A 17,401-nucleotide genomic window follows, 5' to 3' on the forward strand; every position below is an offset into this window, starting at 1 on the left:
CCTTCCCCAAGATTACAAATCCACTCCCTGTCGTACTGCGCCTGTTCTGCCTTAGCCATTAAAAGAAAATAGCGATTGGATGACCGAACTCGGGTGGGGTACTTTTTAACGTTGATCGTCGATTTCTGTCAACAATTTGATGATGAATCATCGAACCCACTCTGCAAAGCTACCATACCAGTTATCATGAAAGTGGAATGCTCAGGGCACGACTGGAACTACTCTACTGGGTTTCTCCATCTTTTGAGATAGATCATCTAACCTAGAGGCTAGGCGGTTTGCAGGAGGGGATGAATTGTCCTTTAGTCGACTCGACTTTTAGCACGCACAAGAAATCCCGCAGAGTTCGTCCATTATTAGGTGCTCTCTTCCACGAACTGCGGCTAATTCTTCAAGTAAGTGTCTTTTCTCTGCAGTTTCTATCGATATAACCAAAGAAAAGAAGCCTGCATGCGATTTTGACGGTACATTCTTTGAGTCTATAACAGGTACTTCGAGTGAACTAGCTTTAGTGGATGAAAGGTTTGTTACATCGAGCGAAGTATCTTTAGTGGATGGAGTCATGGGTGAAGATGCAGGTGCTTCAAGTAAAATACCTTTAGTAGATTAAGATGAGGGTTCTTTAAGTAAATTTGAAGTAGCTTGAGTAGATAAAGGATTCATTTTATTATCTTTCCGCCCTTCTGAATCCCGTCACCCGCTATCCCTTTCATAGAAACCACAAGTCTTGCAAGAAAAACACAACCTTAAACCTTACCGTGCCTTCTTTTCTTGTTAGGTGGTGTTGGTCAGGTTGGCCGTCTGGCTTATCTGAGTTAAGCTTAGAGTGCTTATCTGAGTCAGACTTATCTGAGTTGAGCTTATCGGGGCTAGGTGAGCCGGAGGTCATATAGTATATGAGGGGTTACGAGAGCTATCACTCAATAGTTTGTCGGTCGCTCCTGACGACCATGTTGGCTGCCTTTTTGTCATTAGCTGAAAACAACAACCACCTTGAAGTTGTGCACATTGCCTTTGTCTGTGCATTTGGGAGTCTAGTATTACCAGCACATATCTAGGTGTCCCTTGTGCTCGCAGCACATCACAATAAGATATGTGTCACATGCACTCACTAACCACGCCATTTCGAAGTCGGCGATGTGAGCCTCTAGCGCCTCGTCAAGAAGCACATTCGCTGTCTTGAGGTCTCAATGTAGGATGTTTGGACGGCAATCATTATGGTTGAATAATAAACCCTTGGATGTGCCTAGAGAGATCCTTTTCTAACTCTCCCGACTAAGCCTCATTGCGGCAGCAGCTTGCTTATTGGGATGATCTTGCTTCCTATTGTTGCCATGAAGCCACTTGTTTAAGCTACCATTTTCCATATATTCATAGATGAGCAACCTATCATTTGTTGTCTTATAGTAACCCAACAACAAGACAAGGTTGGGATGCTTGATCTTCCCTAATGTTTCCAGCTTTGCCCTGAAATCTCTAAGCTCACCCCTATCAGTGATATGATGGCAGAAATTCTTGACCGTGAAGTTTTATCAGTCAAGGTGGCACTTTGCCAAAGCCTCCAGAGCCTATGATAGCCTCTATGCAAAAGCCAGCACCCTTGGCGGCCTCCTCAAGCTCTCTATAGGTTGTGGAGTGGCGTGATCTTGTATCTTGTGAGGTTGATGTCGAGTGGCTTGCCTGTTGATTTTCTTTTTGTATATATTACTACCACATTGATAGTCAGAGCCTGAATGTGGCAACAAATCTAAAACTAGACTAATACTATTAAAAGACTACATTGCGGTGAAGATAGAGAGTCTATGTCTCACTTGTGCTTGCCCGTAATCTGTGTTACAACTATCCCACCTTCCTTTTGTGGTCTATCTTTAAAGAATTGAGCTTCTTCTAGTTATTTATTTCCCTTGATTAAACAGTTTAACTTAACCCCATCACATTGAATTTTAAATATAATTTTAAGAAGCTTAGCGGTGTCATCCCAAAGTAGCTAGGCATTAGAACTTACATAACTGCACTATCTATTTATTACAAGAACCTCGCTAGGGATTAGGGAAACAGTGGTAGAGATAGATGGAAACCATTGCATTGAAAAGATCAAGCATCATACCCTGGTGCCTCTGTTAGGCTATTGCACGACTTCTTAGGAAAGGGAGAGGTCGCTAATGTATGAGTAGTGGAAGGCAGCAACATAGATAAGAGTGACACTTTGGTGTTATCTTGCTCGAGCCGGTTTCTGGGATCCTAATAGTATCCAAACTTTACTACTTTTTACTTTATTTCATCAATGTGATGAAGACCAAGGGGGATAGGGCAGACTCGCCTCCTTTTCGAGGTTTAATTCTTTGTGCAAACAATATATATTGCCATCGCTATCATCACTGCCATAAAAGCATAGGGTCCCTAATCAAGATTGGTATCGGATGTTGTACTCAGGGGTTTCTCTATGTATAACACAACCAATTCTGGAGGAGTTCCCCGCAAGCTATACCGGTCCCAGAGATTCATTTGGTATCTCAGAGTGGTTACTCCTTTATTAATGATCGTTACCATTTTTACAGCTTTTGGATAGGTGATTAACCTTTTTTCATTCCCCTGTGTGGGAGGGGAGGTAGCAATTATTCCGCACGCCTCCTTCCGTTCCCACTCCGCCTTCACATCCTCTAGCCTTTATCGCTACCTTTGTAGTGTTTATTATAATACATAATAAAGGAGCCGCGCAATGCCGTCTGTACTGTGGCAAGGAAAGAAGGGAAATGATGTTGCCTGCCTTGCGCAAGACCCCGGCGAATTAAAACCAAAAGCCGCGAAAGAAAGCTCGAAAACCATTGATTAGTTCTTTGTCCAATCCAAAGGGCTGCCCACATGGGGTGAATATGTCCGAAGAGCGGGAAAAGGATAGAAGCTAGGGGAGCAAATGGGTAGAAAACGGGATAATCAACCAGATTCGTGGCAACACCTCGAACAAGGGGGCCCGATGGGATGGAATTCATTAAGCCCCCACCCCTATTATTTGTTTTTTGCTCATACAAAATGAAATAAATCCATAAATGGGTGGAGGAATTAGCACTGAAAAGGACTCGAACCCCTAACCACCTTGTTCGAAGCCAGGCACTCTACCCGATTAAGCTATCAGTGCGGGGGGGTCAAGGAAGACTAGACCCCCGAGGAAGACTATGTCCCCTCTCCCTACCTAAAATTCAATAACTTACTTCATGAAATACACTGCACTGGAGAAGACACCCACGCTATAAGATTTGTTTATCAGTCAAAGGGACTCAGTCAAAACCTATCCCATAATAAAGTTGTTAAAAAAGAGGCATCAAGCAAAGCTAGAGTAGGCGGAGTGAAAGATTAGTTGTAGATTATTCAACTGGTATTCATTTCATTTAATAAGAGGTAGATTGTTAATGCAAGCAAGCGAACGTGGAAAGAGCCGGGTCCCTTGTTAGCAGCAAGCTAAGGCGGACACCATTTTTCGGAGTTCTCCTTATGAAAGAATTATTATTTTGATAAATTGGGAATATTGTAACTCCTATCTTCTTGGTAAACTTTGTAATTAATGTACCGAGGCTACAAGCTTCCAGATTGTATCAGCCAGTCAATTCCCAGCTTTGGTAGAGCTCCAGACTATTAGTTTTGACCACCCAAAAACCTTGGCTAAGGTATAAAGGCCAATTTTTGTAAGTTTTTTATAAGTTTTGGATAAGAAATACACAGCATGAGCTAACGGCACTCACTTCTCTCCTTCTTGCGCTTCCTACTCCCTCTCCAGTTGTCACATTGCGAATGTGTTTGTTGCATTGCAACCGCAGGTAAGAGCTCTATGCATTGAGGTAAGCCCTTCATAGTACTTCGTAGCTTTTGCGGTTGTCGACCCGTGGCCTAATTTCATCATAACTAGGAATTTACACTTTTAAATAAAAAACTAAGCATAGGCGGGGTATTGGGGCATCATTGCTAAGCATTTAGATGCATTCTGGGTCGAAAACCACTAAGTCAAAAATCCACTACTGTTAATAAATACGATTTTGGAACTTGACCTAAAGTGGGATTTGAGGCCATAGGCATGTGTGCTTAGGTCTTATAAACTTGTCCTAGAAGTTTCGTTGCGTTTGGATGTCATTTGATCCTGTAATGGATGTGATTTGCTTGCCGATGAGCGATTGGCTTTTGGTGATTTCAGTCACTTGAGTGTAGCTTGAGTTAGATGCAAGTTGTTAGTTGTTTTCCGAGAGATTGACAACCTCTTGTAGCCTCTATGTACTAGTGGAGTCAGCTTTGTCCCATGGTTGACAAATTAATCGTGGTTCTCTCTAATACTGCAATAAGATAGGATAGTAAGGTTAGACATGCGTCCCACATTTGGAACCGTTGTCGAGGATCGAAGAGACCTAAACTAGGGAAAAACACGAGCGTCTTGTGTAGTTGTCCTTTAACTTCCTTTAGGTTCGCCTAGAGTTCAAAACTCTCTTTTAGAAACCGCATAGCTTAAGATTGTCGTCTTTTGCTATGTAGAGGTAACTTGGAAGTAATCGTACTTGCTGAGTACCTTTAGGACTGTAGGATTGTAGATTTAGATTAGGATTTGGAGAAAAATTGATAGACAAGACAAGTCTTAAGATCCAGACTCTGAAAAACGTTGAAAACATAAGAAAACGAGTGTTTGTGGACACTTTCCACAACCCCATTGCATGAGAATCTAGGAGTAGGGTAAGTAGGATCCGAAGTGGATTTCAGAACATTGCTCTCTCTGAAAGAATCAAGTGTGAGTTGTTATTGGAAGTTGTAGAATTTCAGTTCTACGGCTAGAAATAGCTTCAAAAGACTCGAATCCACTCAATCCGACTGGAGAGTAAGCCTAAGAGTTGTCCGAACCAGTGGGTAAGCTCAAAGACACTTCGAGGTAAAAATTTCAAGAAGTTGACCAAAACTCATATTATTTACTTTTTCTTGATATTTTAGGCCAAATTAAGTTTTGACTTGATTTATAGGCTTAAAAAATATCATAAAAAGACTGTCTATGAGAAAATTGCAAAAAAGTACTCATTTCAAGCATAAAGTTAATAATCACGATTATTACCTTTCTGCTCTAAAGTGACCAAACCATTGACTCATTGCATGTGTACAAACAACTTTTGTAAAGGTCCAAAAGATTTGGATCACTAAACTAGCAAAAAACAGGGTAAAAACTAAAGTTTGTACTGACTTTTTGAATCTTGAGTATAAATTTGGAAAAAAATTGTCCAAACTTGTTGAAATTTGATTCATAGGCTTATGTTGATGTGATAAACATGTGTATATGCTCAGTTGACCAAAAATTTGCAAAAATTTATCAGAAGTAAATAATCGCAAGTATTTACATCTGCCATATTTTTCAGCTTTTTTGACCAAATCTGTATACCACTGGCTTCACCATGTTGTAATAAGCCCACAAACCAAATTTGGTAAGATTTGGACCACTCGAGTAAAATTGGTGACTAAAATTGCAAAGTTAGTCTGCGGATAGATAATTGATGACCATTTGACCAAAAATTGTCCAAAATGGATGGAAATTGGCTAATGACCTTAACCTAAGGTGCTTAATAGATCTGTGTCAAAGTTGGGGCAAAAATTTACAAAAAATTGTCAGAAGTGAATAATCGCGATTTTTATATTTGCTTCAAAACTTGATGATTTTGCAAATTTGAGTATACCACAAGGTCAAGCACATCAAGTAGATCTCGCAAATCAATTTTGGTGAAATTTGGATCCCAAAAGTGAGACTTAAGCCAAATTCTTGAAACCAAAGTCTGCGGACACCAAACAGTTGATAAACGTGATAAGAATTGGTCCAAACCTATTGAAATTTTCCCAGAGACTCTAACAAGTTGTATACTTACCAAACCTATCAAAAAAGTGCAAAAATTTGACAAAAGTAAATAATCGTGATTATTTACTTCTGCTATCCAGAGACATCATTTGGGACTTTTGAACTCATACAGTGATAGACCAACATAATATAAGGCCACAGGACAATTTTGGGTTCAATCGGATCAAAATTGGTACAGATACTGTCATAATAATCAATAACTAATTCTCCTAAATGATTTTCTCATATTAAACTCATCATTTAATGTGGGGAAGTGCCAGGGGAGAAAAGGATAGAATATTGGTTAAGCTAGCAAACCGGCCACAGCAGGGATCCAAAGGGGGGGCCATCTGCAAAAGAGCCATGTGCAACAATGGGCTAAAAAGACCCTAAGGTTCAGCCCATTAAGACTTCCAAAATGCTAAGGTTCCAAAATTCAAAGGTTGTGTCCAAAGGGTTAAAGCTTAGGGGGAATTGGATGCTTTGTGTGCTCTCCAAAGTCAACTCATATCCCTACATGGGAGGGGGCGAGCCCTTCTTCTAGGGGATGAGAGAGAAAGCCACACACACACACACACACACACACACACACACACACACACACAGGCTCCCTTTACACAAAGGGAATGAGGGACACATGTCAGCTCCCTAGGCCAGATGCCCACAAGGTGTGCCCAGTTTCTATTGGATGACCCTTGAAGTGGACCAATGAGAATTAAGATAGAGTAAATCTAGTTTAATTAATTTAAAAACATTTAATAAAAGAAACCAATAAGAATTAAGTCTCCTAGAAGACTATTGGGCAGTCTCACAAGGGGTCCAATGAGCATTCAGGAGCCCAATGGCTTGCCTGATTCCTATTGGCCACGAGGAAAAGGGGTCCAATGAGAGTCTAGTTTAATTATTTAATTACCTAAAGCTCTCACAAAAGGGGAAAGGGGACACATGTCAGAAGGCTATCACTTATGCTGCTTAATAGTCATTGGCTTGACTTGGGGAGAGCCAATGAGGGCTCAACAAGAGAAAATAGCAAGAGGGCTCGCCCAAGAGAGAGAGGGGGCTGATTTTTGCAAGGCATTATCACACACACACAATCTCATGTGTGAAGAAAGAGAAGACTATCTCTTCCCAAGCTTTAATGGAGAGCTCATCACCTACTCCAAGCTTGTGAGATAGAAGCCTACATCAACACACTCTTGGTATGTGGATGCAAATCCAACCAAGAGCCAAGCTTCAATGCATGCTCATCTCCTCTACCAAGCTAATTATTAAGCTAAGCTATGCTAATATGAGTGATTATGTGAGGAGATGTACATCTTTCTCGTAAGATACTCCTTCTTCCTCTCAATCTACTCTCATACCCTGCTAGCTCTCACCATCTTCGAAGGTGTGTGAGGTCTTGGGTCTGAGAACGGGGATAATTCAAGTTGTGTTTGCTAAGTGTTTTGCTTAGTGCATGAAGCTTTCATCTTCATTGCACTAGCTAGTCTTGAAGGAACACAAAGAATTGTATTGTACAATGTCTCTCTTGATGGGAGAAACCATAATACAAAGCCTTTTGGAGGGGGGACCGGCTCCATGCAAATCCGGTCCTCAACTGTTGTCATTAGCTTAATTTCTCTCTCTTTTGAAAGTATTGTCGATGCTATCTAACTAGGTGTTATGATTTTTTTTGCTCTCTCCACCCAAGCACTCTTGTAATTCTCATTAGGAATATATTCTAATGAAATGCCCACTATGTTCATGCTAATTTCTGCTACACATAAGTTTTTAAACCATTAAATGTTACATTGGTATCAGAGCACAAGGTTTCTATTTTCTTGCTCAAGAAGGGAGGTCCTCAAGCTAGCTGTAAATGGTTGGTATTATTAATTGCCTGTGAGTAAGTAGAATAGGGATTTTTCAGCCTTGCAGTGCGCCTGCCTTCGTGCAGTTAACGGGGCATCACCATCGAGAGCTATGGTCTTAATAGTGGAGTCCTACGGGGCTTGCCTACGACTATTGAGCTATTAGAAGCTTGACAGGAGCCGATGTTGTTTTGGTTTTGAAAGACCCTCTCTTCTATTCCTTGCAATTGATGGTATTCAAGCCGCGGGTACAGTAGCTTGAGTGCTTTTTCTAAAGGGGTAAAGAGGAGTAGAAACTAGGGCTTGAAGTGCCAAAGTACACCTAAAAAGTTTACACCTAAAAGTTGTTAGAATGGTTGACAATAGTAAAGAGAGTGAAATTAATGTTGATAACCTTGATTTTGCTCATGAGCAAGCTACTAATGATGCTTCAATGCTTGTTAACTATCTTGTTTCTAGGCTTCAACAAGCCATGGGCAATCCATCTCTCCAAAGCGAAGTGCAACGGCAGCTCCGTGCTCACGGGATTCTCCAAGCTCATCACCATGACGAGAGAAAACCTAGGAAGCCTCCTTGTGAGACTCCCAAAAGAGGTCTCTCTCCGATTCGGGAAGAAGAAGAGAATCTGTAGGAAGGGCTCAAGAATTTACTTCTTGACGATGCATCTCCTTCCCAAAGGAGAACTCAAGAGCCTCCACTGAAGGAACGAGAAAGAAGTGAGTCTCCCGCCACCTCGGCTGAGATGGCTCCACAAAGATGGTGGGCTAAACGCTCTCCATCACCACCAAAGCGGAGAAGACCATCACACTCTTCTCCACGCCATAATTCAAAGAGGGATGATAAAAAGCAAGAGAAGAAAAAGGCGAGAAAGAGGACACCCTCTTCTCCATCTTCTTCATCCTCTTCCTCTTATGAAAGTGATGGTGAAGACAATGAAGATCAAGACAAGAAAAAGGCGAGAAAGAGGTCACCCTCTTCTCCACCTTCTTCAAATTCTTCACCTTCTGAAGAAAGTGATGGTGCAATCTTTGAACCATCAAAAAGAAGAGGCCATAGGAAATACTATGCCGCATGGAAGAGGTCGTCCAAGTTGAAGAAATTCAAAGAGGGAGGTAAGAGCATCTCTTTCCTTACCTATGATGGTACCTTTGGTGCTATGGACAAAGTTTTGGCCTTTATCCAACAGTTTGATGCGGCGTTTGGAGATGAGGGCTTCACGGATTCCTCTAAGCTACGCCATGTAGCTATGCACTTTCAAAAGTCCGCCAGGCAATGGTAGTCTAGCCTACGAGCCAACGGTGAAGCTCCACGAACATGGAAAGCTTTAAGAGCTTCCATTATGAAGTAGTTTTTGGCCACCAATGGCAAAGACAAAGTACTCACCGAATGGCGAAGCTTAAAGCTCTCTCCCAATGAATCCATCCACAAATATGTAGACAAGTTTTGGGACCTACAACTCAAAGCCACTGTCTTCAAAAAGTTGGATTTTGGAGAGCAAAAGCAACAATTTTGTGCTGGCTTAACCGAAGAAATGGCGGAGTATGTCAACTCCCAAAGGCCACATACCATATCGGCGGTAATACACCATACTATGGTGGCCTCTCGAATCAATTTCCAAATGGGGGATAAAAGAAATAATAAACCCCCGGAAAACAAGGGTTCCAATGAGCCTAAGGGGAAGGACAATGTCCAAAAGTCTCCTAAGGGCAACTCCAACAAAGTTAAAGAGAAGGGAGTTTACAAAGGTAAGAATAAACTCTCTCCTGAAGAGCTTGAGCGTTATCGTAAGGATAACCGGTGTTTCAAGTGCGGTGAACAAGGGCATGCGTACCACGCTTGTCCCCAAAAGAACAACCGCCAAGATCCTCCTAGAGCTTCCTTGGTTGAAATCCAAGAGGAGGAGACTCACCAAACTCACCACAAAGGATCTCCTCTATGCCATGCTTGGGGAAACGTAAGATAACATGATGCTTTTATTCTCTTTGACCCTGGTTCTACTCACAATTTTATATCTATGGAGTTAGCCACCAAGCTAGGCATACAATCCTATGAGATGGGAGATGTCCTACCCGCAGACAGTGCCTTCAAGGGGCAAGAAGCTTCAATCGCTCCCTTAATTCAGAAATTAAGGCTTCATGTCCAAGGCTATGTGGACAAAGAGGACTTCTTTATCTCTCATCTCAAGCATGAGGATGTAATCCTAGGGGCACCATGGTTTGACCGCCTGGCTGCCGATGTTAAATTTCCTGAAAGGAGAATCTCCTTTAAGTTCAGGGAAAAAGACATGTATATAGATGCTAAGGAAATGGGTAACACTATCCCCATTGTACATACACCAGCTTTCAACAAGTCAATAAAGAGCTCTATTTCCGTGTACATGATTTTTGTTAAAGACTCTCAAAATGAACCTAATGCTTTAGCAAAAGAAAATAAAAGCAACCAAAAGGAATTAGAGTTGTCCAATTTTCTCAAGGGGTTTCAAGATGTTTTTATTGATGACATCCCTTGTGAGCTACCTCCTAAACGAGGTAATGATGACCATGCAATTGAACTTCTTCCAGGAAGTTCACCGCCTAACAAACCTCCTTATAGAGTTTCTCAAGCTCAACAAGAGGAGATTATGCGGCAAGTGCATGAGTTAGTTGGGAAGGGCATGGTTAGGCCTAGCTCATCTCCATTTTGCTCACCGGTGCTATTAGTGCAAAAGAAAGACGGCACATATCGTATGTGTGTCGATTATAGAGCACTAAATAGGATCACTATCAAGAATAGGTTTCCCGTTCCACGGGTAGAAGACCTATTTGATAAGCTACAAGGATCGACCTGCTTCAGTAGGATTGACCTAAAAAGTGGCTATCATCAAATAAGGATAGTTGATCAAGACATTGTAAAGACCACATTTCGCACCACATTTGGTCTTTACGAATACATTGTCATGCATTTTGGCTTGTTTGACCAATGCACCAGCTACATTCAACCGCTTGATGGAGAAGCTGTTCAGGCCTCATCGAACCTTCACTAGAGTGTTCTTTGATGATATTATCATCTACTCTAATTCATTAGATGAACACAAGCAACACCTCCAGGTAATATTTCAAGTTTTGAAAGAGAATAAACTTTATGTTAATCGAAAGAAAAGTGAATTTTTCTTGCAAGAGATTCAGTATTTAGGTCACATTATCTCTCAAGATGGCATCCAAATGGATCCATCAAAGTTAGAGGTAATAAAAGGATGGCCTAAACCAAGGAATCTTCATGAACTAAGAAGCTTTATAGGTATGTGTGCATACTATAGACGCTTCATAGAAAAGTTCTCACAAATTGCGGGACCATTACATGACCTAACAAAGAAAAACGTCAGGTATACATGGTCTGCTAAAGAGAACAATGCTTTCGAAAAGCTTATCTCTCAACCTATGCTTACACTACCGGATCTCTCAAAACCATTTGAGGTCCAATGTGATGCTTGTGGTGATTTCCTTGGAGATGTTTTACTCCAAGAAGGGCACGCCATAGGCTATGAGAGTCGAAGGCTCGACCCTGTTGAGCAAGTTCTAGGCATATATGAAAAGGAACTCCTTGCAGTTCTACATGCCTTAGACTCATGGAAGCACTATTTATTGGGGACTCCTTTCATTCTGCGAATGGATCTTCATGACGCAGACCAAGCTCTCCGACAAACAAATGACGTGGGAAAATTTCCTTTCGCAATTTCATTTTCATATTGCTCACATTGCTGGCAAGCATAATCAAGTAGCTGATGCACTCTCAAGACGACTGAGAGTGAATGCGGTTTCCATAGAAACTCACAATGATCTATCTTCAATGATAGATGAGTACGCTATTGATCCCGATTTTAGAGATGTGATTTCAGCCCTTGCATTAGGGAAGAAAGAAGAACCATTTACCTTACAAGATGGTTATCTTCTCTATGGCAATAGACTATGCGTTACCAACTCACTACGTGAGAAAGTAATGTATGAATCTCATTCTCCACCTTATGTGGGGCATACAGGGATTCAAACATATTTCTATTGGCCTACCATGAAAGTGAACATACAAGAGTATGTTTCTAAATGTGTGGTATGCCAAAAGACAAAATTTGATAGAGGGAAGCAACTTGGATTACTTCAACCCTTGCCAATCCCTAATTCACCATGGGAGAGCATATCCATGGATTTTATCTTTGGATTGCCTAAGTCTATCCATGGGAATATGGGAATATGGAAGATAGTCGACAGGTTCAGTAAACAAGCTCATTTTATACTTGTCAAAAAGACTATTAAAGCCCATCAAATGGCAACCCTCTTCATTTCACAAATTTTCAAGTACCATGGCTTGCCAATGTCCATAGTGTCGGATAAAGATCCCAGAATGACCAGTAATTCTGGAAGGGTCTCTTTGAGAATTTAGGGACAAGGCTAAACTTCTCTTCGGCCTATCATCCACAAACGGATGGCCAAAGTGAAATAGCTAACCTAACCATTCTCGATCTACTAAAAGCCTATGTAACGGAAGTAGATCAAAGATCCCAATGGGAGAAGTACTTACCCTTAGTGGAGTATGCTTACAATAACATTGTACATACTTCCACGGGAAAAGCACCTTTCGAGGTAATTGAGGGAAGATCAAAAATTCCCTTGCTGCTTAAGGTACACGGTAAGATCTTCGCTGCAGATGAGTATAGCCGAGACCTACAAGAATCTTTCCAAAAGATTAAGGATGCTATCTCTATCTCACAGCAAAGGCAAAAGGCTGCTGCTGACAAGCACAGAAGAGCCCAAGCCTTTAAAGAAAACGATTGGGTCTTGTTAAAGTTTCCCAAGGATCGAGTAAGGCACACGACAGGCAAGAATCCTACGGGCCACCAAAAGTACTATGCTAAACTAGCAAAAAGGTACTATGGTCCCTTTTAGATTCTTAGGCCAATCAATGAGATGGCCTATCAACTCAAGTTGCCCAATCATTGGCTCATACACAATGCTTTCCATGTGAGCCTATTAAAGCCTTACAAAGGAGAGCCACCTCAAGAACCAACTATTGAAGACCCGCCGGAGATCGAGGACCAAGAGGAGGTGTTGCAGCCTGAGTCCATTCTCCGAAATGAAGACAAGGTACTAAGAGGCGGTAAGACTATCCGACGATATCTTATTAAGTTTAAGAATTATCCTTTTGAAGATGCTATATGGATGTAAGGCATACAATTAAAGGATAACCTAAACCTTGTCAATGCTTACAATGCTTCCCAAGAGTAAGAAAATGTACAAAATATTAAAAATGAACAAAGTTTTTGTCTTATAAGACTCTCTTTTTCTTTATTGTTCACAAAAATGAAGTAGTATGCATGCTTAGATCAAGTTTGCGGAGACGATGTCTCCCAAACACCAAGTAGAGCTTGTCACTCTATTATGGAACACTGATAGGACTAATGTGCAAACATGCTTGCGGAAGCCTAAGTCTCTCAAGCGCCAAATGGACTAGTCATCCATTGTGGAATGATGTCATAGGGTAACATAGGGATCCTCTACCAGCTAAGAAAAGGACTCATGAATATGCTTTATCTTCTCTACACAATAGTCGAGCACGACTATGATTTCAAGAGAGAGGTAATGTCATAATAATCAATATCTAATTCTCCTAATTGATTTTCTCATATTAAACTGATCATTTAATGTGGGGAAGTGCCAGGGGAAAAAAGGCTAGAATATTGGTTAAGCTAGCAGACCGGCCACAGTAGGGATCCAAAGGAGGGAAAATAGGGATCCAAAGGGGGGGCCATCTGCAAAAGAGACATGTGCAACAATGGGCTAAAAAGACCCTAAGGTTCAGCCCATTAAGACTTCCAAAATGCTAAGGTTCCAAAATTCAAAGGTTGTGTCCAAAGGGTTAAAGCTTAGGGGGAATTGGATGCTTTGTGTGCTCTTCAAAGTCAACACATATCCCTACATGGGAGGGGGCGAGCCCTTCTTCTAGGGGATGAGAGAGAAAGCCACACACACATACACACACACACACACACATACACACAGGCTCCCTTTACACAAAGGGAATGAGGGACACATGTCAGCTCCCTAGGCCAGATGCCCACAAGGTGTGCCCAGTTTCTATTGGATGACCCTTGAAGTGGACCAATGAGAATTAAGATAGAGTAAATCTAGTTTAATTAATTTAAAAACATTTAATAAAAGAAACCAATGAGAATTAAGTCTCCTAGAAGACTATTGGGCAGTCTCACAAGGGGTCCAATGAGCATTCAGGAGCCCAATGGCTTGCCTGATTCCTATTGGCCAGGAGGAAAAGGGGTCCAATGAGATTTTAGTTTAATTATTTAATTACCTAAAGCTCTCACAAAAGGGGAAAGGGGGACACATGTTAGAAGGCTATCAATTATGCTGCTTAATAGTCATTGGCTTGACTTGGGGAGAGCCAATGAGGGCTCAACAAGAGCAAATAGCAAGAGGGCTCGCCCAAGAGAGAGAGGGGGCTGATTTTTGCAAGGCATTATCACACACACACAATATCATGTGTGAAGAAAGATAAGACTATCTCTTCCCAAGCTTTAATGGAGAGCTCATCACCTACTCCAATCTTGTGAGATAGAAGCCTACATCAACACACTCTTGGCATGTGGATGCAAATCCAACCAAGAGCCAAGCTTCAATGCATGCTCATCTCCTCTACCAAGCTAATTACTAAGCTAAGCTATGCTAATATGAGTGATTATGTGAGGAGATGTACATCTTTCTCGTAAGATACTCCTTCTTCCTCTCAATCTACTCTCATACCCTGCTAGCTCTCACCATCTTCGAAGGTGTGTGAGGTCTTGGGTCTAAGAACGGGGATAATTCAAGTTGTGATTGCTAAGTGTTTTGCTTAGTGCATGAAGCTTTCATCTTCATTGCACTAGCTAGTCTTGAAGGAACACAAAGAATTGTATTGTACAATGTCTCTCTTGATGGGAGAAACCATAATACAAAGCCTTTTGGAGGGGGGACCGGATCCATGCAAATCCGGTCCTCAACTGTTGCCATTAGCTTAATTTCTCTCTCTTTTGAAAGTATTGTCGATGCTATCTAACTAGGTGTTATGCTTTTTTTTGCTCTCTCCACCCAAGCACTCTTGTAATTCTCATTAGGAATCTATTCTAATGAAATGCCCACTATATTCATGCTAATTTCCGCTACACATAAGTTTTTAAACCATTAAATGTTACAGATACACTCAGTTTACGGGTTGCAGATTAGACCTTTGAAAAGTCAAATTTTGACTCCCACAGCACGATTTAAAGTGATACACAGAGACCAATCACGAGAGTTTTCAAGAGCTCTACTGTCTTTATAGAAGAATAGCTAACTTGATTAATTTTGTACAGGAATCAGGTTGTAGACGAGGAATCACGGAATCAGTGGCTTGAGAGGAAGTTGCAATTGAATCGAGTGGAAATTGATGACAAGTCAATCCAAAGGTGAGTACTCTATCCAGGGCTTCATAAGTCTATATGAACCTTAGATCTGGTCGTGTACTAGGAAATCAGGGCATACTCGGAGAAACCTCCAGTAGAGTATCTATCGAAGAAAGCGTCAATCAAGGCAATTCCTTGCACACAAATTCTAAAGAAGTCTCAAACACTTTTTCCGATTCAACATCCGAAATGTATTCTTACTCGACTCACTCGAAAACTGGAACGACAGTACGCTATAATCATATACTATCTTTTTACAAGACTAACCGTCATGGAGCCCAGGTTTACTTGGACCCTAACGAGGAGTATGTTATTCGCATTGATGACCATGGTATTGAGTTCGAAGAAGAGGTTAGGGCAAACAAACAAGAAAAAATGTACATGGATCGAAACGGAACTCAGTATTTACAAGTCAAAAACCCCGACGTGATAGACAAAATGGGGGTTAGAAGTAAATACTATAATCCCAGATATGTCAGCAAAAGAAGGACCACCAACTTTGGAATTCGAGGGATACGATCAAGTAGACTTGAAGCCTTTGAAACGGCTTAGTACAAATAATCCTAGGATCGAAGTCTATTGTTGGAAATATAGAAACATAAAAGATCTTTTGTGGACTTCTCATGCCAAACTAGGACAATTAACGGCCATGAAGATCATCTATATCTTCAAGATCAAAGATAAGGGATCAGCAGACCTACCAACCTACCTGTTTAGGGATTGTTATAGAAACAACTTTGTTATGATGACTCTTGAAGAGGTAGAACAAACCAAATACCAAGGGTATTCCATCCAGGATTGGATATTGAGGCAAGGACTAGAAACAATTCCAAGGGATGAACACCGTGAGAGATCATCTGAGAGTAATGTGAAGAAACCAAAAACCACCTCACGTAGAAAACTGGGTGACACTAAGGCCAACAGTACACGGGTACATGAGTCACTATTTCCAACAGACTGGTTTGAAGGACTCGGAACAGGACCAACTCCCAGAAGACCGGGAGTTGAACCAAATAGATGTGTCAAACCAGCTGATTTTCAAAATGGGTTAGAAAATACAGTGGATCATGGGATCCATATGACCACTTAGCAAGCTTTAAGCAAGTGCTAAGAGAAGAGCGTATATTTGATTTCCACACTCAATTCGAGGGGTTTGGAATGATATTAGAAGGAAAAGCTTTGACATGGTTCCAAAACATTCCACCAAGGTCAATCATGGACTTGAACACATTAGCTCAAGGATTTGTAGCTGCTTATTCCAAAACGAGGATTAAACATAATATGGTAGCTCAAATCTACAGCTTTAAATAGAAACATGGTGAGTCTATTAGGGATTGTGCAAATTGAATGAAACAATACATTGCCAGATACCCAGAGGTGGAGATACCTGTAGAATAATGACTTGTATCCTTGTTTCTGGAGGGACTGCTAAACAAAGAACTTCATGCTATACTCTATAGTAAAAAGCATACAACCCTAGAAGCGTGTGTGTCTGATGCGATTGACCTAGGAGACAATTGCGAGATCTACAATGAAGAAGATGTCCCTAAGGATAACCAAAGTGAGAAAACAACATCCACAAAACCAGCACAAGTGGGAACGGCTGCTGCGGCACCACTCTCAACCATAGAAGATATGCTAAAAAGGATGAACGACATGATGAATAATATGCAAAAAGCACCAATGAGAGGACTAGGACAAGGGATACCTCCACAGGGACAACCAATTAGGACACAAAAATGGTGTGCAATCGAGGGTAAATGGACCAACCATGAGACCCATGAGTGCTACTTCATACCAAAGTATGATTGGAATGTTCAGTACGTGCCCATGAGGCCCCAAGGACAACCCATGTACAGATATAAACCTAATACGGCCCACGCTCAAAGACCACCAATGGTTAAGGCTGAGACCTCAACCTGTGTTGGGACAACAACCTCCCTTTCCATGACATAATGTAGTGCCTATAAAGTACATGCACTCGGAAGGAGTCATAGACGAGCAAGCATCAGTGCCTGTTACACCCTATGCAGAGCCTAATCCATCTACAGTAATGGTAGAAGGATATTGGTATAGTCCACATCCACCACCAATGGAAGAAACCATGACTTATGCTCCACCAAAGCTCGCACCAATGTATTATGTAGCTAATCAAGGTGTCAGACCTCCCATGGGAAGACCCATGATGAAGCTTAGAACAGGAAACTGTCATAATTGTGGTGTTGATGACCATTGGAAGAACAA

This window comes from Adiantum capillus-veneris, chromosome 13 (genome assembly GCF_014529385.1).
Source record: "Adiantum capillus-veneris isolate H3 chromosome 13, ASM1452938v2, whole genome shotgun sequence".
NCBI classification, from domain to species: Eukaryota; Viridiplantae; Streptophyta; class Polypodiopsida; order Polypodiales; family Pteridaceae; genus Adiantum; species Adiantum capillus-veneris.